Source organism: Misgurnus anguillicaudatus, chromosome 20, assembly GCF_027580225.2.
Source record: "Misgurnus anguillicaudatus chromosome 20, ASM2758022v2, whole genome shotgun sequence".
NCBI lineage: Eukaryota > Metazoa > Chordata > Actinopteri > Cypriniformes > Cobitidae > Misgurnus > Misgurnus anguillicaudatus.
This window is the reverse complement of record NC_073356.2, coordinates 4471938-4494825: the sequence shown is the minus strand read 5'-3', so window position 1 is coordinate 4494825 and position 22888 is coordinate 4471938. Positions and strand designations below refer to the sequence as shown.

The 22888-nt window shown below is 46.6% G+C and overlaps 42 non-coding genes across 42 annotated transcripts; 40 read left to right on the top strand and 2 right to left on the bottom strand.

Annotated features, from left to right (window-relative positions):
• Positions 1-1210: 1210 nt before the first annotated feature.
• On the top strand, positions 1211-1282 carry trnap-ugg (transfer RNA proline (anticodon UGG)). Its single transcript has one exon. It is a non-coding gene; the product is annotated as a tRNA-Pro (tRNA).
• A 78-nt stretch (positions 1283-1360) lies between these two features.
• Positions 1361-1434, top strand: trnai-aau (transfer RNA isoleucine (anticodon AAU)). Its single transcript has one exon. It is a non-coding gene; the product is annotated as a tRNA-Ile (tRNA).
• A 158-nt stretch (positions 1435-1592) lies between these two features.
• On the top strand, positions 1593-1664 carry trnaq-cug (transfer RNA glutamine (anticodon CUG)). The gene has a single exon. It is a non-coding gene; the product is annotated as a tRNA-Gln (tRNA).
• Positions 1665-2226: 562 nt separating this feature from the next.
• On the bottom strand, positions 2227-2299 carry trnaa-agc (transfer RNA alanine (anticodon AGC)). Its single transcript has one exon. It is a non-coding gene; the product is annotated as a tRNA-Ala (tRNA).
• A 96-nt stretch (positions 2300-2395) lies between these two features.
• Positions 2396-2467, top strand: trnap-agg (transfer RNA proline (anticodon AGG)). The gene has a single exon. It is a non-coding gene; the product is annotated as a tRNA-Pro (tRNA).
• A 1355-nt stretch (positions 2468-3822) lies between these two features.
• trnap-ugg (transfer RNA proline (anticodon UGG)) lies at positions 3823-3894 on the top strand. The gene has a single exon. It is a non-coding gene; the product is annotated as a tRNA-Pro (tRNA).
• A 78-nt stretch (positions 3895-3972) lies between these two features.
• On the top strand, positions 3973-4046 carry trnai-aau (transfer RNA isoleucine (anticodon AAU)). The gene has a single exon. It is a non-coding gene; the product is annotated as a tRNA-Ile (tRNA).
• Positions 4047-4127: 81 nt separating this feature from the next.
• On the top strand, positions 4128-4200 carry trnaf-gaa (transfer RNA phenylalanine (anticodon GAA)). Its single transcript has one exon. It is a non-coding gene; the product is annotated as a tRNA-Phe (tRNA).
• A 96-nt stretch (positions 4201-4296) lies between these two features.
• Positions 4297-4368, top strand: trnaq-cug (transfer RNA glutamine (anticodon CUG)). The gene has a single exon. It is a non-coding gene; the product is annotated as a tRNA-Gln (tRNA).
• A 730-nt stretch (positions 4369-5098) lies between these two features.
• Positions 5099-5170, top strand: trnap-agg (transfer RNA proline (anticodon AGG)). The gene has a single exon. It is a non-coding gene; the product is annotated as a tRNA-Pro (tRNA).
• Positions 5171-6529: 1359 nt separating this feature from the next.
• On the top strand, positions 6530-6601 carry trnap-ugg (transfer RNA proline (anticodon UGG)). Its single transcript has one exon. It is a non-coding gene; the product is annotated as a tRNA-Pro (tRNA).
• Positions 6602-6679: 78 nt separating this feature from the next.
• On the top strand, positions 6680-6753 carry trnai-aau (transfer RNA isoleucine (anticodon AAU)). The gene has a single exon. It is a non-coding gene; the product is annotated as a tRNA-Ile (tRNA).
• Positions 6754-6834: 81 nt separating this feature from the next.
• On the top strand, positions 6835-6907 carry trnaf-gaa (transfer RNA phenylalanine (anticodon GAA)). The gene has a single exon. It is a non-coding gene; the product is annotated as a tRNA-Phe (tRNA).
• A 96-nt stretch (positions 6908-7003) lies between these two features.
• trnaq-cug (transfer RNA glutamine (anticodon CUG)) lies at positions 7004-7075 on the top strand. Its single transcript has one exon. It is a non-coding gene; the product is annotated as a tRNA-Gln (tRNA).
• A 731-nt stretch (positions 7076-7806) lies between these two features.
• On the top strand, positions 7807-7878 carry trnap-agg (transfer RNA proline (anticodon AGG)). Its single transcript has one exon. It is a non-coding gene; the product is annotated as a tRNA-Pro (tRNA).
• Positions 7879-9241: 1363 nt separating this feature from the next.
• On the top strand, positions 9242-9313 carry trnap-ugg (transfer RNA proline (anticodon UGG)). Its single transcript has one exon. It is a non-coding gene; the product is annotated as a tRNA-Pro (tRNA).
• Positions 9314-9391: 78 nt separating this feature from the next.
• Positions 9392-9465, top strand: trnai-aau (transfer RNA isoleucine (anticodon AAU)). Its single transcript has one exon. It is a non-coding gene; the product is annotated as a tRNA-Ile (tRNA).
• Positions 9466-9546: 81 nt separating this feature from the next.
• trnaf-gaa (transfer RNA phenylalanine (anticodon GAA)) lies at positions 9547-9619 on the top strand. The gene has a single exon. It is a non-coding gene; the product is annotated as a tRNA-Phe (tRNA).
• Positions 9620-9715: 96 nt separating this feature from the next.
• Positions 9716-9787, top strand: trnaq-cug (transfer RNA glutamine (anticodon CUG)). The gene has a single exon. It is a non-coding gene; the product is annotated as a tRNA-Gln (tRNA).
• A 730-nt stretch (positions 9788-10517) lies between these two features.
• trnap-agg (transfer RNA proline (anticodon AGG)) lies at positions 10518-10589 on the top strand. Its single transcript has one exon. It is a non-coding gene; the product is annotated as a tRNA-Pro (tRNA).
• A 1359-nt stretch (positions 10590-11948) lies between these two features.
• On the top strand, positions 11949-12020 carry trnap-ugg (transfer RNA proline (anticodon UGG)). The gene has a single exon. It is a non-coding gene; the product is annotated as a tRNA-Pro (tRNA).
• Positions 12021-12098: 78 nt separating this feature from the next.
• On the top strand, positions 12099-12172 carry trnai-aau (transfer RNA isoleucine (anticodon AAU)). Its single transcript has one exon. It is a non-coding gene; the product is annotated as a tRNA-Ile (tRNA).
• Positions 12173-12253: 81 nt separating this feature from the next.
• Positions 12254-12326, top strand: trnaf-gaa (transfer RNA phenylalanine (anticodon GAA)). Its single transcript has one exon. It is a non-coding gene; the product is annotated as a tRNA-Phe (tRNA).
• A 96-nt stretch (positions 12327-12422) lies between these two features.
• trnaq-cug (transfer RNA glutamine (anticodon CUG)) lies at positions 12423-12494 on the top strand. The gene has a single exon. It is a non-coding gene; the product is annotated as a tRNA-Gln (tRNA).
• A 730-nt stretch (positions 12495-13224) lies between these two features.
• Positions 13225-13296, top strand: trnap-agg (transfer RNA proline (anticodon AGG)). The gene has a single exon. It is a non-coding gene; the product is annotated as a tRNA-Pro (tRNA).
• A 1359-nt stretch (positions 13297-14655) lies between these two features.
• trnap-ugg (transfer RNA proline (anticodon UGG)) lies at positions 14656-14727 on the top strand. The gene has a single exon. It is a non-coding gene; the product is annotated as a tRNA-Pro (tRNA).
• A 78-nt stretch (positions 14728-14805) lies between these two features.
• On the top strand, positions 14806-14879 carry trnai-aau (transfer RNA isoleucine (anticodon AAU)). Its single transcript has one exon. It is a non-coding gene; the product is annotated as a tRNA-Ile (tRNA).
• An 81-nt stretch (positions 14880-14960) lies between these two features.
• Positions 14961-15033, top strand: trnaf-gaa (transfer RNA phenylalanine (anticodon GAA)). The gene has a single exon. It is a non-coding gene; the product is annotated as a tRNA-Phe (tRNA).
• A 96-nt stretch (positions 15034-15129) lies between these two features.
• Positions 15130-15201, top strand: trnaq-cug (transfer RNA glutamine (anticodon CUG)). The gene has a single exon. It is a non-coding gene; the product is annotated as a tRNA-Gln (tRNA).
• Positions 15202-15932: 731 nt separating this feature from the next.
• On the top strand, positions 15933-16004 carry trnap-agg (transfer RNA proline (anticodon AGG)). The gene has a single exon. It is a non-coding gene; the product is annotated as a tRNA-Pro (tRNA).
• A 1363-nt stretch (positions 16005-17367) lies between these two features.
• On the top strand, positions 17368-17439 carry trnap-ugg (transfer RNA proline (anticodon UGG)). Its single transcript has one exon. It is a non-coding gene; the product is annotated as a tRNA-Pro (tRNA).
• A 78-nt stretch (positions 17440-17517) lies between these two features.
• Positions 17518-17591, top strand: trnai-aau (transfer RNA isoleucine (anticodon AAU)). The gene has a single exon. It is a non-coding gene; the product is annotated as a tRNA-Ile (tRNA).
• An 81-nt stretch (positions 17592-17672) lies between these two features.
• trnaf-gaa (transfer RNA phenylalanine (anticodon GAA)) lies at positions 17673-17745 on the top strand. The gene has a single exon. It is a non-coding gene; the product is annotated as a tRNA-Phe (tRNA).
• A 96-nt stretch (positions 17746-17841) lies between these two features.
• Positions 17842-17913, top strand: trnaq-cug (transfer RNA glutamine (anticodon CUG)). Its single transcript has one exon. It is a non-coding gene; the product is annotated as a tRNA-Gln (tRNA).
• Positions 17914-18644: 731 nt separating this feature from the next.
• trnap-agg (transfer RNA proline (anticodon AGG)) lies at positions 18645-18716 on the top strand. Its single transcript has one exon. It is a non-coding gene; the product is annotated as a tRNA-Pro (tRNA).
• Positions 18717-20073: 1357 nt separating this feature from the next.
• On the top strand, positions 20074-20145 carry trnap-ugg (transfer RNA proline (anticodon UGG)). The gene has a single exon. It is a non-coding gene; the product is annotated as a tRNA-Pro (tRNA).
• Positions 20146-20223: 78 nt separating this feature from the next.
• trnai-aau (transfer RNA isoleucine (anticodon AAU)) lies at positions 20224-20297 on the top strand. The gene has a single exon. It is a non-coding gene; the product is annotated as a tRNA-Ile (tRNA).
• An 81-nt stretch (positions 20298-20378) lies between these two features.
• trnaf-gaa (transfer RNA phenylalanine (anticodon GAA)) lies at positions 20379-20451 on the top strand. Its single transcript has one exon. It is a non-coding gene; the product is annotated as a tRNA-Phe (tRNA).
• A 96-nt stretch (positions 20452-20547) lies between these two features.
• On the top strand, positions 20548-20619 carry trnaq-cug (transfer RNA glutamine (anticodon CUG)). Its single transcript has one exon. It is a non-coding gene; the product is annotated as a tRNA-Gln (tRNA).
• Positions 20620-21181: 562 nt separating this feature from the next.
• Positions 21182-21254, bottom strand: trnaa-agc (transfer RNA alanine (anticodon AGC)). The gene has a single exon. It is a non-coding gene; the product is annotated as a tRNA-Ala (tRNA).
• Positions 21255-21350: 96 nt separating this feature from the next.
• trnap-agg (transfer RNA proline (anticodon AGG)) lies at positions 21351-21422 on the top strand. Its single transcript has one exon. It is a non-coding gene; the product is annotated as a tRNA-Pro (tRNA).
• Positions 21423-22781: 1359 nt separating this feature from the next.
• trnap-ugg (transfer RNA proline (anticodon UGG)) lies at positions 22782-22853 on the top strand. Its single transcript has one exon. It is a non-coding gene; the product is annotated as a tRNA-Pro (tRNA).
• Positions 22854-22888: the final 35 nt, after the last annotated feature.

Below are 22888 nucleotides of genomic sequence, written 5' to 3'. Positions count from 1 at the left end.
TCGAAACCGTGTCCGAGGTTGTCTTTTGTTTGTTAACCCCTAGACGATCCCCCTACCCTTTAAGCTTTCTACCGGAGGGCTTGCTGTTTTAACAAGCGATGAGTTGATTTCAAACAACACAATTGACTCAACCCGAAAAATGACCCAGGCTATTTGTCCTACTCCCTCCTGGCCGGGAAAGGCACATCATCCTGGCCACTGGGTAGGTACCCTGAGGTGCCTGGAGCTATGAGACTTAAATATACAACCAGGCTAGTGATGCATGGTGTCCAGTTTAGTTACCGGATGATTTATCAGAATTTTCTCCTAAAATCTAAGATCAACACTTGGAAAATGCGATAAGGACATGGCTTCTAAGATGTTACTTGACGTTAAAACTACACTAAGTGTTGGGATGCCCCTTTTAATAAAGATGTTTGGGGCGAAACAGTTGCCACCCCAAACAGAGCACAGCTGCCTCACAGCAACAAGGTCCCCTGTTCAAGCCCTGGCTGGGTCAGGAGGCCTTTCTGTTTGGGGTGTACATGTTCTCCTTCAGTCAGCATGGAATTACTCTGGGCACTGTGTTATTTGGTTTCCTTAAACAGTCCAAAAACAACAGACACGTTGATCTATACACACACACACAAACCGAGGGAAGGGCAATTTGACATCTCCAATTCACCTAACCCGCATTTCTGACTTTGCCAAAAAACAGTTCTCGCCATGAATATAGCCATAGATGCTGAACTGGCTTTAAAAATAAATGAACATATTTATCTATTCCAGTTTCTCCAATCAAAACAAATATTAATGCTATGCCTTACAGACCATGTCAAATAATTTTGTTTCCGTCTATGTTGCAACAGTTTTGCAAAGGACTTTTTCTGTGCTGAAATGACTGTGACCCTGTGAACAAATCATTGATGGGTTTGGGTGATGAGTGTTTTGCTCAGAGCCTGTAATCCATAACAAAGGTGTTCAGCTGGGTTCAGGTCCGAGATTTATGCAGACCAGTCGAGTTCTCTCACACCATTTCAAATATTAAGCAATAAGCATGTACTTATATCGATAAGTGCTTATTTTGACACCAGCCCAACACTAGGGCTCATTGTGGCTAAACAGAGGAGCAGGACCAAACAGGCCCATCCCAAGGAACTGCTTGAGGAAGCTGGTGACTGTGTTGTGGTCACATGTCTGTCGGTGGCACGGCAAAAAGACAGCACGGCTTGGCTCGTTGGTCTAGGGGTATGATTCTCGCTTTGGGTGCGAGAGGTCCCGGGTTCAAATCCCGGACGAGCCCTTGTTTAGCTTTGCTTCTTGATGCTGCTACACTGTGGAACATTCATGTCAGTCTTGGCAGAGACTGGTGCCTTTCCGTGGCCGGTTAGCTCAGTTGGTTAGAGCGTGGTGCTAATAACGCCAAGGTCGCGGGTTCGATCCCCGTACGGGCCAAGGTTTCTCTGCGCCTCCTTTTGCAGACCGCTATATTTGCTGTGATTTGTCATGAAAATTCCTGCCGGGAGCATTTTTGAGAGTTTTTTTAACCTAAGGTCCCTGTCCGAGTGGCCTTTTCTCCGTGACCCGGCGGGTCAGGCCCTATCGCAAAGAGTGGTTCCTTGGTGTAATGGTTAGCACTCTGGACTCTGAATCCAGCGATCCGAGTTCAAATCTCGGTGGGACCTGTAAGACTTTTTGGGTATCCAAGGGAACAGTGTTTGTTACCCCAAAACAATCCCCCTGCCCTTTAAGCCTTTTTACCAGAGCACTCAGGCTCTAGACAAAAATGAGTTAATTCAAGCAACATTGAGCACTTCTTCTGGTCACCCTGGCGGTGGGCCAACAACTCACAAGTCGCAAAATTTCAGCAAACACAAGGACATTACAAGGAAGCAAATTAAACATGTACGAAAACATAGAATAAATGAAAAATGCATTGACGTTTAGGACAAAGAAAACGCACAGCTCATGTGTACAGGCCAAAGGAAACACACAGCTCTTGTGTACAATCTGACAATGAAATGCATTAAAAAGACTTACCAGAAATGACACGAAGACAAATGAACATTGAAAGAAAATGATTCCAATTTTAAATGGCAACAAAATGCTCTTGGAGTGTTAAGCTCCTGCTCCATGTTGCTTTGTGAAAAAACATCCGTATCGGAGACGTTCATGTGTGGACCCAATGTGAAGCTTCACGCTTCCGGTGTGTGACATCAGAGCAATTAACAACAAACCACAATCACGTGGAGAATGCGGGCATCGATCCCGCTACCTCTCGCATGCTAAGCGAGCGCTCTACCATTTGAGCTAATTCCCCTAACATCCGTCTAATGAATGCTTTGGCTTGTTGGAAGCTGGCTGCTATGTGGTGGGAAAATGTTTCCCAGGGGGGCGGGGGTGACACGCTTTGAGTGGCTCGTTGGTCTAGGGGTATGATTCTCGCTTAGGGTGCGAGAGGTCCCGGGTTCAAATCCCGGACGAGCCCCTCTTTAGACTCGTCCCTCTGAGCTTTAACCCACAACGCCGCTTTGTATGGCAATATTGGCAGGAAAGGAATGGAATGTCAACGAGAAACCCGCAAAGGACGTCAGGGACCTCTCAGCGACACCTCCGCCTTTGGTCTTGTCAGATCGAAACCGTGTCCGAGGTTGTCTTTTGTTTGTTAACCCCTAGACGATCCCCCTACCCTTTAAGCTTTCTACCGGAGGGCTTGCTGTTTTAACAAGCGATGAGTTGATTTCAAACAACACAATTGACTCAACCCGAAAAATGACCCAGGCTATTTGTCCTACTCCCTCCTGGCCGGGAAAGGCACATCATCCTGGCCACTGGGTAGGTACCCTGAGGTGCCTGGAGCTATGAGACTTAAATATACAACCAGGCTAGTGATGCATGGTGTCCAGTTTAGTTACCGGATGATTTATCAGAATTTTCTCCTAAAATCTAAGATCAACACTTGGAAAATGCGATAAGGACATGGCTTCTAAGATGTTACTTGACGTTAAAACTACACTAAGTGTTGGGATGCCCCTTTTAATATAGATGTTTGGGGCGAAACAGTTGCCACCCCAAACAGAGCACAGCTGCCTCACAGCAACAAGGTCCCCTGTTCAAGCCCTGGCTGGGTCAGGAGGCCTTTCTGTTTGGGGTGTATATGTTCTCCTTCAGTCAGCATGGAATTACTCTGGGCACTGTGTTATTTGGTTTCCTTAAACAGTCCAAAAACAACAGACACGTTGATCTATACACACACACACAAACCGAGGGAAGGGCAATTTGACATCTCCAATTCACCTAACCCGCATTTCTGACTTTGCCAAAAACCAGTTCTCGCCATGAATATAGCCATAGATGCTGAACTGGCTTTAAAAATAAATGAACATATTTATCTATTCCAGTTTCTCCAATCAAAACAAATATTAATGCTATGCCTGACAGACCATGTCAAATAATTTTGTTTCCGTCTATGTTGCAACAGTTTTGCAAAGGACTTTTTCTGTGCTGAAATGACTGTGACCCTGTGAACAAATCATTGATGGGTTTGGGTGATGAGTGTTTTGCTCAGAGCCTGTAATCCATAACAAAGGTGTTCAGCTGGGTTCAGGTCCGAGATTTATGCAGACCAGTCGAGTTCTCTCACACCATTTCAAATATTAAGCAATAAGCATGTACTTATATCGATAAGTGCTTATTTTGACACCAGCCCAACACTAGGGCTCATTGTGGCTAAACAGAGGAGCAGGACCAAACAGGCCCATCCCAAGGAACTGCTTGAGGAAGCTGGTGACTGTGTTGTGGTCACATGTCTCTCGGTGGCACGGCAAAAAGACAGCACGGCTTGGCTCGTTGGTCTAGGGGTATGATTCTCGCTTTGGGTGCGAGAGGTCCCGGGTTCAAATCCTGGACGAGCCCTTGTTTAGCTTTGCTTCTTGATGCTGCTACACTGTGGAACATTCATGTCAGTCTTGGCAGAGACTGGTGCCTTTCCGTGGCCGGTTAGCTCAGTTGGTTAGAGCGTGGTGCTAATAACGCCAAGGTCGCGGGTTCGATCCCCGTACGGGCCAAGGTTTCTCTGCTCCTCCTTTTGCCGACCGCTATATTTGCTGTGATTTGTCATGAAAATTCCTGCCGGGAGCATTTTTGTGGCCGAAATAGCTCAGTTGGGAGAGCGTTAGACTGAAGATCTAAAGGTCCCTGGTTCGATCCCGGGTTTCGGCATTGAGGGCAGCCTTTTGAGAGTTTTTTTAACCTAAGGTCCCTGTCCGAGTGGCCTTTTCTCCGTGACCCGGCGGGTCAGGCCCTAACGCAAAGAGTGGTTCCATGGTGTAATGGTTAGCACTCTGGACTCTGAATCCAGCGATCCGAGTTCAAATCTCGGTGGGACTTGTAAGACTTTTTGGGTATCCAAGGGAACAGTGTTTGTTACCCCAAAACAATCCCCCTGCCCTTTAAGCCTTTTTACCAGAGCACTCAGGCTCTAGACAAAAATGAGTTAATTCAAGCAACATTGAGCACTTTTTCTGGTCACACTGGCGGTGGGCCAACAACTCACAAGTCGCAAAATTTCAGCAAACACAAGGACATTACAAGGAAGCAAATTAAACATGTACGAAAACATAGAATAAATGAAAAATGCATTGACGTTTAGGACAAAGAAAACGCACAGCTCATGTGTACAGGCCAAAGGAAACACACAGCTCTTGTGTACAATCTGACAATGAAATGCATTAAAAAGACTTACCAGAAATGACACGAAGACAAATGAACATTGAAAGAAAATGATTCCAATTTTAAATGGCAACAAAATGCTCTTGGAGTGTTAAGCTCCTGCTCCATGTTGCTTTGTGAAAAAACATCCGTATGGGAGACGTTCATGTGTGGACCCAATGTGAAGCTTCACGCTTCCGGTGTGTGACATCAGAGCAATTAACAACAAACCACAATCACGTGGAGAATCGGGCATCGATCACGCTACCTCTCGCATGCTAAGCGAGCGCTCTACCATTTGAGCTAATTCCCCTTACATCCGTCTAATGAATGCTTTGGCTTGTTGGAAGCTGGCTGCTATGTGGTGGGAAAATGTTTCCCAGGGGGGCGGGGGTGACACGCTTTCAGTGGCTCGTTGGTCTAGGGGTATGATTCTCGCTTAGGGTGCGAGAGGTCCCGGGTTCAAATCCCGGACGAGCCCCTCTTTAGACTCGTCCCTCGGAGCTTTAACCCACAACGCCGCTTTGTATGGCAATATTGGCAGGAAAGGAATGGAATGTCAACGAGAAACCCGCAAAGGACGTCAGGGACCTCTCAGCGACACCTCCGCCTTTGGTCTTGTCAGGTCGAAACCGTGTCCGAGGTTGTCTTTTGTTTGTTAACCCCTAGACGATCCCCCTACCCTTTAAGCTTTCTACCGGAGGGCTTGCTGTTTTAACAAGCGATGAGTTGATTTCAAACAACACAATTGACTCAACCCGAAAAATGACCCAGGCTATTTGTCCTACTCCCTCCTGGCCGGGAAAGGCACATCATCCTGGCCACTGGGTAGGTACCCTGAGGTGCCTGGAGCTATGAGACTTAAATATACAACCAGGCTAGTGATGCATGGTGTCCAGTTTAGTTACCGGATGATTTATCAGAATTTTCTCCTAAAATCTAAGATCAACACTTGGAAAATGCGATAAGGACATGGCTTCTAAGATGTTACTTGACGTTAAAACTACACTAAGTGTTGGGATGCCCCTTTTAATAAAGATGTTTGGGGCGAAACAGTTGCCACCCCAAACAGAGCACAGCTGCCTCACAGCAACAAGGTCCCCTGTTCAAGCCCTGGCTGGGTCAGGAGGCCTTTCTGTTTGGGGTGTACATGTTCTCCTTCAGTCAGCATGGAATTACTCTGGGCACTGTGTTATTTGGTTTCCTTAAACAGTCCAAAAACAACAGACACGTTGATCTATACACACACACACACACAAACCGAGGGAAGGGCAATTTGACATCTCCAATTCACCTAACCCGCATTTCTGACTTTGCCAAAAACCAGTTCTCGCCATGAATATAGCCATAGATGCTGAACTGGCTTTAAAAATAAATGAACATATTTATCTATTCCAGTTTCTCCAATCAAAACAAATATTAATGCTATGCCTTACAGACCATGCCAAATAATTTTGTTTCCGTCTATGTTGCGACAGTTTTGCAAAGGACTTTTTCTGTGCTGAAATGACTGTGACCCTGTGAACAAATCATTGATGGGTTTGGGTGATGAGTGTTTTGCTCAGAGCCTGTAATCCATAACAAAGGTGTTCAGCTGGGTTCAGGTTCGAGATTTATGCAGACCAGTCGAGTTCTCTCACACCATTTCAAATATTAAGCAATAAGCATGTACTTATATCGATAAGTGCTTATTTTGACACCAGCCCAACACTAGGGCTCATTGTGGCTAAACAGAGGAGCAGGACCAAACAGGCCCATCCCAAGGAACTGCTTGAGGAAGCTGGTGACTGTGTTGTGGTCACATGTCTCTCGGTGGCACGGCAAAAAGACAGCACGGCTTGGCTCGTTGGTCTAGGGGTATGATTCTCGCTTTGGGTGCGAGAGGTCCCGGGTTCAAATCCCGGACGAGCCCTTGTTTAGCTTTGCTTCTTGATGCTGCTACACTGTGGAACATTCATGTCAGTCTTGGCAGAGACTGGTGCCTTTCCGTGGCCGGTTAGCTCAGTTGGTTAGAGCGTGGTGCTAATAACGCCAAGGTCGCGGGTTCGATCCCCGTACGGGCCAAGGTTTCTCTGCGCCTCCTTTTGCCGACTGCTATATTTGCTGTGATTTGTCATGAAAATTCCTGCCGGGAGAATTTTTGTGGCCGAAATAGCTCAGTTGGGAGAGCGTTAGACTGAAGATCTAAAGGTCCCTGGTTCGATCCCGGGTTTCGGCATTGAGGGCAGCCTTTTGAGAGTTTTTTTAACCTAAGGTCCCTGTCCGAGTGGCCTTTTCTCCGTGACCCGGCGGGTCAGGCCCTAACGCAAAGAGTGGTTCCATGGTGTAATGGTTAGCACTCTGGACTCTGAATCCAGCGATCCGAGTTCAAATCTCGGTGGGACCTGTAAGACTTTTTGGGTATCCAAGGGAACAGTGTTTGTTACCCCAAAACAATCCCCCTGCCCTTTAAGCCTTTTTACCAGAGCACTCAGGCTCTAGACAAAAATGAGTTAATTCAAGCAACATTGAGCACTTTTTCTGGTCACCCTGGCGGTGGGCCAACAACTCACAAGTCGCAAAATTTCAGCAAACACAAGGACATTACAAGGAAGCAAATAAAACATGTACGAAAACATAGAATAAATGAAAAATGCATTGACGTTTAGGACAAAGAAAACGCACAGCTCATGTGTACAGGCCAAAGGAAACACACAGCTCTTGTGTACAATCTGACAATGAAATGCATTAAAAAGACTTACCAGAAATGACACGAAGACAAATGAACATTGAAAGAAAATGATTCCAATTTTAAATGGCAACAAAATGCTCTTGGAGTGTTAAGCTCCTGCTCCATGTTGCTTTGTGAAAAAACATCCGTATGGGAGACGTTCATGTGTGGACCCAATGTGAAGCTTCACGCTTCCGGTGTGTGACATCAGAGCAATTAACAACAAACCACAATCACGTGGAGAATGCGGGCATCGATCACGCTACCTCTCGCATGCTAAGCGAGCGCTCTACCATTTGAGCTAATTCCCCTTACATCCGTCTAATGAATGCTTTGGCTTGTTGGAAGCTGGCTGCTATGTGGTGGGAAAATGTTTCCCAGGGGGGCGGGGGTGACACGCTTTGAGTGGCTCGTTGGTCTAGGGGTATGATTCTCGCTTAGGGTGCGAGAGGTCCCGGGTTCAAATCCCGGACGAGCCCCTCTTTAGACTCGTCCCTCGGAGCTTTAACCCACAACGCCGCTTTGTATGGCAATATTGGCAGGAAAGGAATGGAATGTCAACGAGAAACCCGCAAAGGACGTCAGGGACCTCTCAGCGACACCTCCGCCTTTGGTCTTGTCAGGTCGAAACCGTGTCCGAGGTTGTCTTTTGTTTGTTAACCCCTAGACGATCCCCCTACCCTTTAAGCTTTCTACCGGAGGGCTTGCTGTTTTAACAAGCGATGAGTTGATTTCAAACAACACAATTGACTCAACCCGAAAAATGACCCAGGCTATTTGTCCTACTCCCTCCTGGCCGGGAAAGGCACATCATCCTGGCCACTGGGTAGGTACCCTGAGGTGCCTGGAGCTATGAGACTTAAATATACAACCAGGCTAGTGATGCATGGTGTCCAGTTTAGTTACCGGATGATTTATCAGAATTTTCTCCTAAAATCTAAGATCAACACTTGGAAAATGCGATAAGGACATGGCTTCTAAGATGTTACTTGACGTTAAAACTACACTAAGTGTTGGGATGCCCCTTTTAATAAAGATGTTTGGGGCGAAACAGTTGCCACCCCAAACAGAGCACAGCTGCCTCACAGCAACAAGGTCCCCTGTTCAAGCCCTGGCTGGGTCAGGAGGCCTTTCTGTTTGGGGTGTACATGTTCTCCTTCAGTCAGCATGGAATTACTCTGGGCACTGTGTTATTTGGTTTCCTTAAACAGTCCAAAAACAACAGACACGTTGATCTATACACACACACACACACACACAAACCGAGGGAAGGGCAATTTGACATCTCCAATTCACCTAACCCGCATTTCTGACTTTGCCAAAAACCAGTTCTCGCCATGAATATAGCCATAGATGCTGAACTGGCTTTAAAAATAAATGAACATATTTATCTATTCCAGTTTCTCCAATCAAAACAAATATTAATGCTATGCCTTACAGACCATGCCAAATAATTTTGTTTCCGTCTATGTTGCGACAGTTTTGCAAAGGACTTTTTCTGTGCTGAAATGACTGTGACCCTGTGAACAAATCATTGATGGGTTTGGGTGATGAGTGTTTTGCTCAGAGCCTGTAATCCATAACAAAGGTGTTCAGCTGGGTTCAGGTCCGAGATTTATGCAGACCAGTCGAGTTCTCTCACACCATTTCAAATATTAAGCAATAAGCATGTACTTATATCGATAAGTGCTTATTTTGACACCAGCCCAACACTAGGGCTCATTGTGGCTAAACAGAGGAGCAGGACCAAACAGGCCCATCCCAAGGAACTGCTTGAGGAAGCTGGTGACTGTGTTGTGGTCACATGTCTCTCGGTGGCACGGCAAAAAGACAGCACGGCTTGGCTCGTTGGTCTAGGGGTATGATTCTCGCTTTGGGTGCGAGAGGTCCCGGGTTCAAATCCCGGACGAGCCCTTGTTTAGCTTTGCTTCTTGATGCTGCTACACTGTGGAACATTCATGTCAGTCTTGGCAGAGACTGGTGCCTTTCCGTGGCCGGTTAGCTCAGTTGGTTAGAGCGTGGTGCTAATAACGCCAAGGTCGCGGGTTCGATCCCCGTACGGGCCAAGGTTTCTCTGCGCCTCCTTTTGCCGACTGCTATATTTGCTGTGATTTGTCATGAAAATTCCTGCCGGGAGCATTTTTGTGGCCGAAATAGCTCAGTTGGGAGAGCGTTAGACTGAAGATCTAAAGGTCCCTGGTTCGATCCCGGGTTTCGGCATTGAGGGCAGCCTTTTGAGAGTTTTTTTAACCTAAGGTCCCTGTCCGAGTGGCCTTTTCTCCGTGACCCGGCGGGTCAGGCCCTAACGCAAAGAGTGGTTCCATGGTGTAATGGTTAGCACTCTGTACTCTGAATCCAGCGATCCGAGTTCAAATCTCGGTGGGACCTGTAAGACTTTTTGGGTATCCAAGGGAACAGTGTTTGTTACCCCAAAACAATCCCCCTGCCCTTTAAGCCTTTTTACCAGAGCACTCAGGCTCTAGACAAAAATGAGTTAATTCAAGCAACATTGAGCACTTTTTCTGGTCACCCTGGCGGTGGGCCAACAACTCACAAGTCGCAAAATTTCAGCAAACACAAGGACATTACAAGGAAGCAAATTAAACATGTACGAAAACATAGAATAAATGAAAAATGCATTGACGTTTAGGACAAAGAAAACGCACAGCTCATGTGTACAGGCCAAAGGAAACACACAGCTCTTGTGTACAATCTGACAATGAAATGCATTAAAAAGACTTACCAGAAATGACACGAAGACAAATGAACATTGAAAGAAAATGATTCCAATTTTAAATGGCAACAAAATGCTCTTGGAGTGTTAAGCTCCTGCTCCATGTGCTTTGTGAAAAAACATCCGTATGGGAGACGTTCATGTGTGGACCCAATGTGAAGCTTCACGCTTCCGGTGTGTGACATCAGAGCAATTAACAACAAACCACAATCACGTGGAGAATGCGGGCATCGATCACGCTACCTCTCGCATGCTAAGCGAGCGCTCTACCATTTGAGCTAATTCCCCTTACATCCGTCTAATGAATGCTTTGGCTTGTTGGAAGCTGGCTGCTATGTGGTGGGAAAATGTTTCCCAGGGGGGCGGGGGTGACACGCTTTCAGTGGCTCGTTGGTCTAGGGGTATGATTCTCGCTTAGGGTGCGAGAGGTCCCGGGTTCAAATCCCGGACGAGCCCCTCTTTAGACTCGTCCCTCGGAGCTTTAACCCACAACGTCGCTTTGTATGGCAATATTGGCAGGAAAGGAATGGAATGTCAACGAGAAACCCGCAAAGGACGTCAGGGACCTCTCAGCGACACCTCCGCCTTTGGTCTTGTCAGGTCGAAACCGTGTCCGAGGTTGTCTTTTGTTTGTTAACCCCTAGACGATCCCCCTACCCTTTAAGCTTTCTACCGGAGGGCTTGCTGTTTTAACAAGCGATGAGTTGATTTCAAACAACACAATTGACTCAACCCGAAAAATGACCCAGGCTATTTGTCCTACTCCCTCCTGGCCGGGAAAGGCACATCATCCTGGCCACTGGGTAGGTACCCTGAGGTGCCTGGAGCTATGAGACTTAAATATACAACCAGGCTAGTGATGCATGGTGTCCAGTTTAGTTACCGGATGATTTATCAGAATTTTCTCCTAAAATCTAAGATCAACACTTGGAAAATGCGATAAGGACATGGCTTCTAAGATGTTACTTGACGTTAAAACTACACTAAGTGTTGGGATGCCCCTTTTAATAAAGATGTTTGGGGCGAAACAGTTGCCACCCCAAACAGAGCACAGCTGCCTCACAGCAACAAGGTCCCCTGTTCAAGCCCTGGCTGGGTCAGGAGGCCTTTCTGTTTGGGGTGTACATGTTCTCCTTCAGTCAGCATGGAATTACTCTGGGCACTGTGTTATTTGGTTTCCTTAAACAGTCCAAAAACAACAGACACGTTGATCTATACACACACACACACACAAACCGAGGGAAGGGCAATTTGACATCTCCAATTCACCTAACCCGCATTTCTGACTTTGCCAAAAACCAGTTCTCGCCATGAATATAGCCATAGATGCTGAACTGGCTTTAAAAATAAATGAACATATTTATCTATTCCAGTTTCTCCAATCAAAACAAATATTAATGCTATGCCTTACAGACCATGCCAAATAATTTTGTTTCCGTCTATGTTGCGACAGTTTTGCAAAGGACTTTTTCTGTGCTGAAATGACTGTGACCCTGTGAACAAATCATTGATGGGTTTGGGTGATGAGTGTTTTGCTCAGAGCCTGTAATCCATAACAAAGGTGTTCAGCTGGGTTCAGGTTCGAGATTTATGCAGACCAGTCGAGTTCTCTCACACCATTTCAAATATTAAGCAATAAGCATGTACTTATATCGATAAGTGCTTATTTTGACACCAGCCCAACACTAGGGCTCATTGTGGCTAAACAGAGGAGCAGGACCAAACAGGCCCATCCCAAGGAACTGCTTGAGGAAGCTGGTGACTGTGTTGTGGTCACATGTCTCTCGGTGGCACGGCAAAAAGACAGCACGGCTTGGCTCGTTGGTCTAGGGGTATGATTCTCGCTTTGGGTGCGAGAGGTCCCGGGTTCAAATCCCGGACGAGCCCTTGTTTAGCTTTGCTTCTTGATGCTGCTACACTGTGGAACATTCATGTCAGTCTTGGCAGAGACTGGTGCCTTTCCGTGGCCGGTTAGCTCAGTTGGTTAGAGCGTGGTGCTAATAACGCCAAGGTCGCGGGTTCGATCCCCGTACGGGCCAAGGTTTCTCTGCGCCTCCTTTTGCCGACTGCTATATTTGCTGTGATTTGTCATGAAAATTCCTGCCGGGAGCATTTTTGTGGCCGAAATAGCTCAGTTGGGAGAGCGTTAGACTGAAGATCTAAAGGTCCCTGGTTCGATCCCGGGTTTCGGCATTGAGGGCAGCCTTTTGAGAGTTTTTTTAACCTAAGGTCCCTGTCCGAGTGGCCTTTTCTCCGTGACCCGGCGGGTCAGGCCCTAACGCAAAGAGTGGTTCCATGGTGTAATGGTTAGCACTCTGGACTCTGAATCCAGCGATCCGAGTTCAAATCTCGGTGGGACCTGTAAGACTTTTTGGGTATCCAAGGGAACAGTGTTTGTTACCCCAAAACAATCCCCCTGCCCTTTAAGCCTTTTTACCAGAGCACTCAGGCTCTAGACAAAAATGAGTTAATTCAAGCAACATTGAGCACTTTTTCTGGTCACCCTGGCGGTGGGCCAACAACTCACAAGTCGCAAAATTTCAGCAAACACAAGGACATTACAAGGAAGCAAATTAAACATGTACGAAAACATAGAATAAATGAAAAATGCATTGACGTTTAGGACAAAGAAAACGCACAGCTCATGTGTACAGGCCAAAGGAAACACACAGCTCTTGTGTACAATCTGACAATGAAATGCATTAAAAAGACTTACCAGAAATGACACGAAGACAAATGAACATTGAAAGAAAATGATTCCAATTTTAAATGGCAACAAAATGCTCTTGGAGTGTTAAGCTCCTGCTCCATGTGCTTTGTGAAAAAACATCCGTATGGGAGACGTTCATGTGTGGACCCAATGTGAAGCTTCACGCTTCCGGTGTGTGACATCAGAGCAATTAACAACAAACCACAATCACGTGGAGAATGCGGGCATCGATCACGCTACCTCTCGCATGCTAAGCGAGCGCTCTACCATTTGAGCTAATTCCCCTTACATCCGTCTAATGAATGCTTTGGCTTGTTGGAAGCTGGCTGCTATGTGGTGGGAAAATGTTTCCCAGGGGGGCGGGGGTGACACGCTTTCAGTGGCTCGTTGGTCTAGGGGTATGATTCTCGCTTAGGGTGCGAGAGGTCCCGGGTTCAAATCCCGGACGAGCCCCTCTTTAGACTCGTCCCTCGGAGCTTTAACCCACAACGCCGCTTTGTATGGCAATATTGGCAGGAAAGGAATGGAATGTCAACGAGAAACCCGCAAAGGACGTCAGGGACCTCTCAGCGACACCTCCGCCTTTGGTCTTGTCAGGTCGAAACCGTGTCCGAGGTTGTCTTTTGTTTGTTAACCCCTAGACGATCCCCCTACCCTTTAAGCTTTCTACCGGAGGGCTTGCTGTTTTAACAAGCGATGAGTTGATTTCAAACAACACAATTGACTCAACCCGAAAAATGACCCAGGCTATTTGTCCTACTCCCTCCTGGCCGGGAAAGGCACATCATCCTGGCCACTGGGTAGGTACCCTGAGGTGCCTGGAGCTATGAGACTTAAATATACAACCAGGCTAGTGATGCATGGTGTCCAGTTTAGTTACCGGATGATTTATCAGAATTTTCTCCTAAAATCTAAGATCAACACTTGGAAAATGCGATAAGGACATGGCTTCTAAGATGTTACTTGACGTTAAAACTACACTAAGTGTTGGGATGCCCCTTTTAATAAAGATGTTTGGGGCGAAACAGTTGCCACCCCAAACAGAGCACAGCTGCCTCACAGCAACAAGGTCCCCTGTTCAAGCCCTGGCTGGGTCAGGAGGCCTTTCTGTTTGGGGTGTACATGTTCTCCTTCAGTCAGCATGGAATTACTCTGGGCACTGTGTTATTTGGTTTCCTTAAACAGTCCAAAAACAACAGACACGTTGATCTATACACACACACACACACAAACCGAGGGAAGGGCAATTTGACATCTCCAATTCACCTAACCCGCATTTCTGACTTTGCCAAAAACCAGTTCTCGCCATGAATATAGCCATAGATGCTGAACTGGCTTTAAAAATAAATGAACATATTTATCTATTCCAGTTTCTCCAATCAAAACAAATATTAATGCTATGCCTTACAGACCATGCCAAATAATTTTGTTTCCGTCTATGTTGCGACAGTTTTGCAAAGGACTTTTTCTGTGCTGAAATGACTGTGACCCTGTGAACAAATCATTGATGGGTTTGGGTGATGAGTGTTTTGCTCAGAGCCTGTAATCCATAACAAAGGTGTTCAGCTGGGTTCAGGTTCGAGATTTATGCAGACCAGTCGAGTTCTCTCACACCATTTCAAATATTAAGCAATAAGCATGTACTTATATCGATAAGTGCTTATTTTGACACCAGCCCAACACTAGGGCTCATTGTGGCTAAACAGAGGAGCAGGACCAAACAGGCCCATCCCAAGGAACTGCTTGAGGAAGCTGGTGACTGTGTTGTGGTCACATGTCTCTCGGTGGCACGGCAAAAAGACAGCACGGCTTGGCTCGTTGGTCTAGGGGTATGATTCTCGCTTTGGGTGCGAGAGGTCCCGGGTTCAAATCCCGGACGAGCCCTTGTTTAGCTTTGCTTCTTGATGCTGCTACACTGTGGAACATTCATGTCAGTCTTGGCAGAGACTGGTGCCTTTCCGTGGCCGGTTAGCTCAGTTGGTTAGAGCGTGGTGCTAATAACGCCAAGGTCGCGGGTTCGATCCCCGTACGGGCCAAGGTTTCTCTGCGCCTCCTTTTGCCGACTGCTATATTTGCTGTGATTTGTCATGAAAATTCCTGCCGGGAGCATTTTTGTGGCCGAAATAGCTCAGTTGGGAGAGCGTTAGACTGAAGATCTAAAGGTCCCTGGTTCGATCCCGGGTTTCGGCATTGAGGGCAGCCTTTTGAGAGTTTTTTTAACCTAAGGTCCCTGTCCGAGTGGCCTTTTCTCCGTGACCCGGCGGGTCAGGCCCTAACGCAAAGAGTGGTTCCATGGTGTAATGGTTAGCACTCTGGACTCTGAATCCAGCGATCCGAGTTCAAATCTCGGTGGGACCTGTAAGACTTTTTGGGTATCCAAGGGAACAGTGTTTGTTACCCCAAAACAATCCCCCTGCCCTTTAAGCCTTTTTACCAGAGCACTCAGGCTCTAGACAAAAATGAGTTAATTCAAGCAACATTGAGCACTTTTTCTGGTCACCCTGGCGGTGGGCCAACAACTCACAAGTCGCAAAATTTCAGCAAACACAAGGACATTACAAGGAAGCAAATAAAACATGTACGAAAACATAGAATAAATGAAAAATGCATTGACGTTTAGGACAAAGAAAACGCACAGCTCATGTGTACAGGCCAAAGGAAACACACAGCTCTTGTGTACAATCTGACAATGAAATGCATTAAAAAGACTTACCAGAAATGACACGAAGACAAATGAACATTGAAAGAAAATGATTCCAATTTTAAATGGCAACAAAATGCTCTTGGAGTGTTAAGCTCCTGCTCCATGTTGCTTTGTGAAAAAACATCCGTATGGGAGACGTTCATGTGTGGACCCAATGTGAAGCTTCACGCTTCCGGTGTGTGACATCAGAGCAATTAACAACAAACCACAATCACGTGGAGAATGCGGGCATCGATCACGCTACCTCTCGCATGCTAAGCGAGCGCTCTACCATTTGAGCTAATTCCCCTTACATCCGTCTAATGAATGCTTTGGCTTGTTGGAAGCTGGCTGCTATGTGGTGGGAAAATGTTTCCCAGGGGGGCGGGGGTGACACGCTTTGAGTGGCTCGTTGGTCTAGGGGTATGATTCTCGCTTAGGGTGCGAGAGGTCCCGGGTTCAAATCCCGGACGAGCCCCTCTTTAGACTCGTCCCTCGGAGCTTTAACCCACAACGCCGCTTTGTATGGCAATATTGGCAGGAAAGGAATGGAATGTCAACGAGAAACCCGCAAAGGACGTCAGGGACCTCTCAGCGACACCTCCGCCTTTGGTCTTGTCAGGTCGAAACCGTGTCCGAGGTTGTCTTTTGTTTGTTAACCCCTAGACGATCCCCCTACCCTTTAAGCTTTCTACCGGAGGGCTTGCTGTTTTAACAAGCGATGAGTTGATTTCAAACAACACAATTGACTCAACCCGAAAAATGACCCAGGCTATTTGTCCTACTCCCTCCTGGCCGGGAAAGGCACATCATCCTGGCCACTGGGTAGGTACCCTGAGGTGCCTGGAGCTATGAGACTTAAATATACAACCAGGCTAGTGATGCATGGTGTCCAGTTTAGTTACCGGATGATTTATCAGAATTTTCTCCTAAAATCTAAGATCAACACTTGGAAAATGCGATAAGGACATGGCTTCTAAGATGTTACTTGACGTTAAAACTACACTAAGTGTTGGGATGCCCCTTTTAATAAAGATGTTTGGGGCGAAACAGTTGCCACCCCAAACAGAGCACAGCTGCCTCACAGCAACAAGGTCCCCTGTTCAAGCCCTGGCTGGGTCAGGAGGCCTTTCTGTTTGGGGTGTACATGTTCTCCTTCAGTCAGCATGGAATTACTCTGGGCACTGTGTTATTTGGTTTCCTTAAACAGTCCAAAAACAACAGACACGTTGATCTATACACACACACACACACACACAAACCGAGGGAAGGGCAATTTGACATCTCCAATTCACCTAACCCGCATTTCTGACTTTGCCAAAAACCAGTTCTCGCCATGAATATAGCCATAGATGCTGAACTGGCTTTAAAAATAAATGAACATATTTATCTATTCCAGTTTCTCCAATCAAAACAAATATTAATGCTATGCCTTACAGACCATGCCAAATAATTTTGTTTCCGTCTATGTTGCGACAGTTTTGCAAAGGACTTTTTCTGTGCTGAAATGACTGTGACCCTGTGAACAAATCATTGATGGGTTTGGGTGATGAGTGTTTTGCTCAGAGCCTGTAATCCATAACAAAGGTGTTCAGCTGGGTTCAGGTCCGAGATTTATGCAGACCAGTCGAGTTCTCTCACACCATTTCAAATATTAAGCAATAAGCATGTACTTATATCGATAAGTGCTTATTTTGACACCAGCCCAACACTAGGGCTCATTGTGGCTAAACAGAGGAGCAGGACCAAACAGGCCCATCCCAAGGAACTGCTTGAGGAAGCTGGTGACTGTGTTGTGGTCACATGTCTCTCGGTGGCACGGCAAAAAGACAGCACGGCTTGGCTCGTTGGTCTAGGGGTATGATTCTCGCTTTGGGTGCGAGAGGTCCCGGGTTCAAATCCCGGACGAGCCCTTGTTTAGCTTTGCTTCTTGATGCTGCTACACTGTGGAACATTCATGTCAGTCTTGGCAGAGACTGGTGCCTTTCCGTGGCCGGTTAGCTCAGTTGGTTAGAGCGTGGTGCTAATAACGCCAAGGTCGCGGGTTCGATCCCCGTACGGGCCAAGGTTTCTCTGCGCCTCCTTTTGCCGACTGCTATATTTGCTGTGATTTGTCATGAAAATTCCTGCCGGGAGCATTTTTGTGGCCGAAATAGCTCAGTTGGGAGAGCGTTAGACTGAAGATCTAAAGGTCCCTGGTTCGATCCCGGGTTTCGGCATTGAGGGCAGCCTTTTGAGAGTTTTTTTAACCTAAGGTCCCTGTCCGAGTGGCCTTTTCTCCGTGACCCGGCGGGTCAGGCCCTAACGCAAAGAGTGGTTCCATGGTGTAATGGTTAGCACTCTGGACTCTGAATCCAGCGATCCGAGTTCAAATCTCGGTGGGACCTGTAAGACTTTTTGGGTATCCAAGGGAACAGTGTTTGTTACCCCAAAACAATCCCCCTGCCCTTTAAGCCTTTTTACCAGAGCACTCAGGCTCTAGACAAAAATGAGTTAATTCAAGCAACATTGAGCACTTTTTCTGGTCACCCTGGCGGTGGGCCAACAACTCACAAGTCGCAAAATTTCAGCAAACACAAGGACATTACAAGGAAGCAAATTAAACATGTACGAAAACATAGAATAAATGAAAAATGCATTGACGTTTAGGACAAAGAAAACGCACAGCTCATGTGTACAGGCCAAAGGAAACACACAGCTCTTGTGTACAATCTGACAATGAAATGCATTAAAAAGACTTACCAGAAATGACACGAAGACAAATGAACATTGAAAGAAAATGATTCCAATTTTAAATGGCAACAAAATGCTCTTGGAGTGTTAAGCTCCTGCTCCATGTTGCTTTGTGAAAAAACATCCGTATGGGAGACGTTCATGTGTGGACCCAATGTGAAGCTTCACGCTTCCGGTGTGTGACATCAGAGCAATTAACAACAAACCACAATCACGTGGAGAATGCGGGCATCGATCACGCTACCTCTCGCATGCTAAGCGAGCGCTCTACCATTTGAGCTAATTCCCCTTACATCCGTCTAATGAATGCTTTGGCTTGTTGGAAGCTGGCTGCTATGTGGTGGGAAAATGTTTCCCAGGGGGGCGGGGGTGACACGCTTTGAGTGGCTCGTTGGTCTAGGGGTATGATTCTCGCTTAGGGTGCGAGAGGTCCCGGGTTAAAATCCCGGACGAGCCCCTCTTTAGACTCGTCCCTCGGAGCTTTAACCCACAACGCCGCTTTGTATGGCAATATTGGCAGGAAAGGAATGGAATGTCAACGAGAAACCCGCAAAGGACGTCAGGGACCTCTCAGCGACACCTCCGCCTTTGGTCTTGTCAGGTCGAAACCGTGTCCGAGGTTGTCTTTTGTTTGTTAACCCCTAGACGATCCCCCTACCCTTTAAGCTTTCTACCGGAGGGCTTGCTGTTTTAACAAGCGATGAGTTGATTTCAAACAACACAATTGACTCAACCCGAAAAATGACCCAGGCTATTTGTCCTACTCCCTCCTGGCCGGGAAAGGCACATCATCCTGGCCACTGGGTAGGTACCCTGAGGTGCCTGGAGCTATGAGACTTAAATATACAACCAGGCTAGTGATGCATGGTGTCCAGTTTAGTTACCGGATGATTTATCAGAATTTTCTCCTAAAATCTAAGATCAACACTTGGAAAATGCGATAAGGACATGGCTTCTAAGATGTTACTTGACGTTAAAACTACACTAAGTGTTGGGATGCCCCTTTTAATAAAGATGTTTGGGGCGAAACAGTTGCCACCCCAAACAGAGCACAGCTGCCTCACAGCAACAAGGTCCCCTGTTCAAGCCCTGGCTGGGTCAGGAGGCCTTTCTGTTTGGGGTGTACATGTTCTCCTTCAGTCAGCATGGAATTACTCTGGGCACTGTGTTATTTGGTTTCCTTAAACAGTCCAAAAACAACAGACACGTTGATCTATACACACACACACACAAACCGAGGGAAGGGCAATTTGACATCTCCAATTCACCTAACCCGCATTTCTGACTTTGCCAAAAAACAGTTCTCGCCATGAATATAGCCATAGATGCTGAACTGGCTTTAAAAATAAATGAACATATTTATCTATTCCAGTTTCTCCAATCAAAACAAATATTAATGCTATGCCTTACAGACCATGTCAAATAATTTTGTTTCCGTCTATGTTGCGACAGTTTTGCAAAGGACTTTTTCTGTGCTGAAATGACTGTGACCCTGTGAACAAATCATTGATGGGTTTGGGTGATGAGTGTTTTGCTCAGAGCCTGTAATCCATAACAAAGGTGTTCAGCTGGGTTCAGGTCCGAGATTTATGCAGACCAGTCGAGTTCTCTCACACCATTTCAAATATTAAGCAATAAGCATGTACTTATATCGATAAGTGCTTATTTTGACACCAGCCCAACACTAGGGCTCATTGTGGCTAAACAGAGAAGCAGGACCAAACAGGCCCATCCCAAGGAACTGCTTGAGGAAGCTGGTGACTGTGTTGTGGTCACATGTCTCTCGGTGGCACGGCAAAAAGACAGCACGGCTTGGCTCGTTGGTCTAGGGGTATGATTCTCGCTTTGGGTGCGAGAGGTCCCGGGTTCAAATCCCGGACGAGCCCTTGTTTAGCTTTGCTTCTTGATGCTGCTACATTGTGGAACATTCATGTCAGTCTTGGCAGAGACTGGTGCCTTTCCGTGGCCGGTTAGCTCAGTTGGTTAGAGCGTGGTGCTAATAACGCCAAGGTCGCGGGTTCGATCCCCGTACGGGCCAAGGTTTCTCTGCGCCTCCTTTTGCCGACCGCTATATTTGCTGTGATTTGTCATGAAAATTCCTGCCGGAAGCATTTTTGTGGCCGAAATAGCTCAGTTGGGAGAGCGTTAGACTGAAGATCTAAAGGTCCCTGGTTCGATCCCGGGTTTCGGCATTGAGGGCAGCCTTTTGAGAGTTTTTTTAACCTAAGGTCCCTGTCCGAGTGGCCTTTTCTCCGTGACCCGGCGGGTCAGGCCCTAACACAAAGAGTGGTTCCATGGTGTAATGGTTAGCACTCTGGACTCTGAATCCAGCGATCCGAGTTCAAATCTCGGTGGGACCTGTAAGACTTTTTGGGTATCCAAGGGAACAGTGTTTGTTACCCCAAAACAATCCCCCTGCCCTTTAAGCCTTTTTACCAGAGCACTCAGGCTCTAGACAAAAATGAGTTAATTCAAGCAACATTGAGCACTTTTTCTGGTCACCCTGGCGGTGGGCCAACAACTCACAAGTCGCAAAATTTCAGCAAACACAAGGACATTACAAGGAAGCAAATTAAACATGTACGAAAACATAGAATAAATGAAAAATGCATTGACGTTTAGGACAAAGAAAACGCACAGCTCATGTGTACAGGCCAAAGGAAACACACAGCTCTTGTGTACAATCTGACAATGAAATGCATTAAAAAGACTTACCAGAAATGACACGAAGACAAATGAACATTGAAAGAAAATGATTCCAATTTTAAATGGCAACAAAATGCTCTTGGAGTGTTAAGCTCCTGCTCCATGTTGCTTTGTGAAAAAACATCCGTATCGGAGACGTTCATGTGTGGACCCAATGTGAAGCTTCACGCTTCCGGTGTGTGACATCAGAGCAATTAACAACAAACCACAATCACGTGGAGAATGCGGGCATCGATCCCGCTACCTCTCGCATGCTAAGCGAGCGCTCTACCATTTGAGCTAATTCCCCTTACATCCGTCTAATGAATGCTTTGGCTTGTTGCAAGCTGGCTGCTATGTGGTGGGAAAATGTTTCCCAGGGGGGCGGGGGTGACACGCTTTGAGTGGCTCGTTGGTCTAGGGGTATGATTCTCGCTTAGGGTGCGAGAGGTCCCGGGTTCAAATCCCGGACGAGCCCCTCTTTAGACTCGTCCCTCGGAGCTTTAACCCACAACGCCGCTTTGTATGGCAATATTGGCAGGAAAGGAATGGAATGTCAACGAGAAACCCGCAAAGGACGTCAGGGACCTCTCAGCGACACCTCCGCCTTTGGTCTTGTCAGGTCGAAACCGTGTCCGAGGTTGTCTTTTGTTTGTTAACCCCTAGACGATCCCCCTACCCTTTAAGCTTTCTACCGGAGGGCTTGCTGTTTTAACAAGCGATGAGTTGATTTCAAACAACACAATTGACTCAACCCGAAAAATGACCCAGGCTATTTGTCCTACTCCCTCCTGGCCGGGAAAGGCACATCATCCTGGCCACTGGGTAGGTACCCTGAGGTGACTGGAGCTATGAGACTTAAATATACAACCAGGCTAGTCATGCATGGTGTCCAGTTTAGTTACCGGATGATTTATCAGAATTTTCTCCTAAAATCTAAGATCAACACTTGGAAAATGCGATAAGGACATGGCTTCTAAGATGTTACTTGACGTTAAAACTACACTAAGTGTTGGGATGCCCCTTTTAATAAAGATGTTTGGGGCGAAACAGTTGCCACCCCAAACAGAGCACAGCTGCCTCACAGCAACAAGGTCCCCTGTTCAAGCCCTGGCTGGGTCAGGAGGCCTTTCTGTTTGGGGTGTACATGTTCTCCTTCAGTCAGCATGGAATTACTCTGGGCACTGTGTTATTTGGTTTCCTTAAACAGTCCAAAAACAACAGACACGTTGATCTATACACACACACACACACAAACCGAGGGAAGGGCAATTTGACATCTCCAATTCACCTAACCCGCATTTCTGACTTTGCCAAAAACCAGTTCTCGCCATGAATATAGCCATAGATGCTGAACTGGCTTTAAAAATAAATGAACATATTTATCTATTCCAGTTTCTCCAATCAAAACAAATATTAATGCTATGCCTTACAGACCATGCCAAATAATTTTGTTTCCGTCTATGTTGCGACAGTTTTGCAAAGGACTTTTTCTGTGCTGAAATGACTGTGACCCTGTGAACAAATCATTGATGGGTTTGGGTGATGAGTGTTTTGCTCAGAGCCTGTAATCCATAACAAAGGTGTTCAGCTGGGTTCAGGTCCGAGATTTATGCAGACCAGTCGAGTTCTCTCACACCATTTCAAATATTAAGCAATAAGCATGTACTTATATCGATAAGTGCTTATTTTGACACCAGCCCAACACTAGGGCTCATTGTGGCTAAACAGAGGAGCAGGACCAAACAGGCCCATCCCAAGGAACTGCTTGAGGAAGCTGGTGACTGTGTTGTGGTCACATGTCTCTCGGTGGCACGGCAAAAAGACAGCACGGCTTGGCTCGTTGGTCTAGGGGTATGATTCTCGCTTTGGGTGCGAGAGGTCCCGGGTTCAAATCCCGGACGAGCCCTTGTTTAGCTTTGCTTCTTGATGCTGCTACACTGT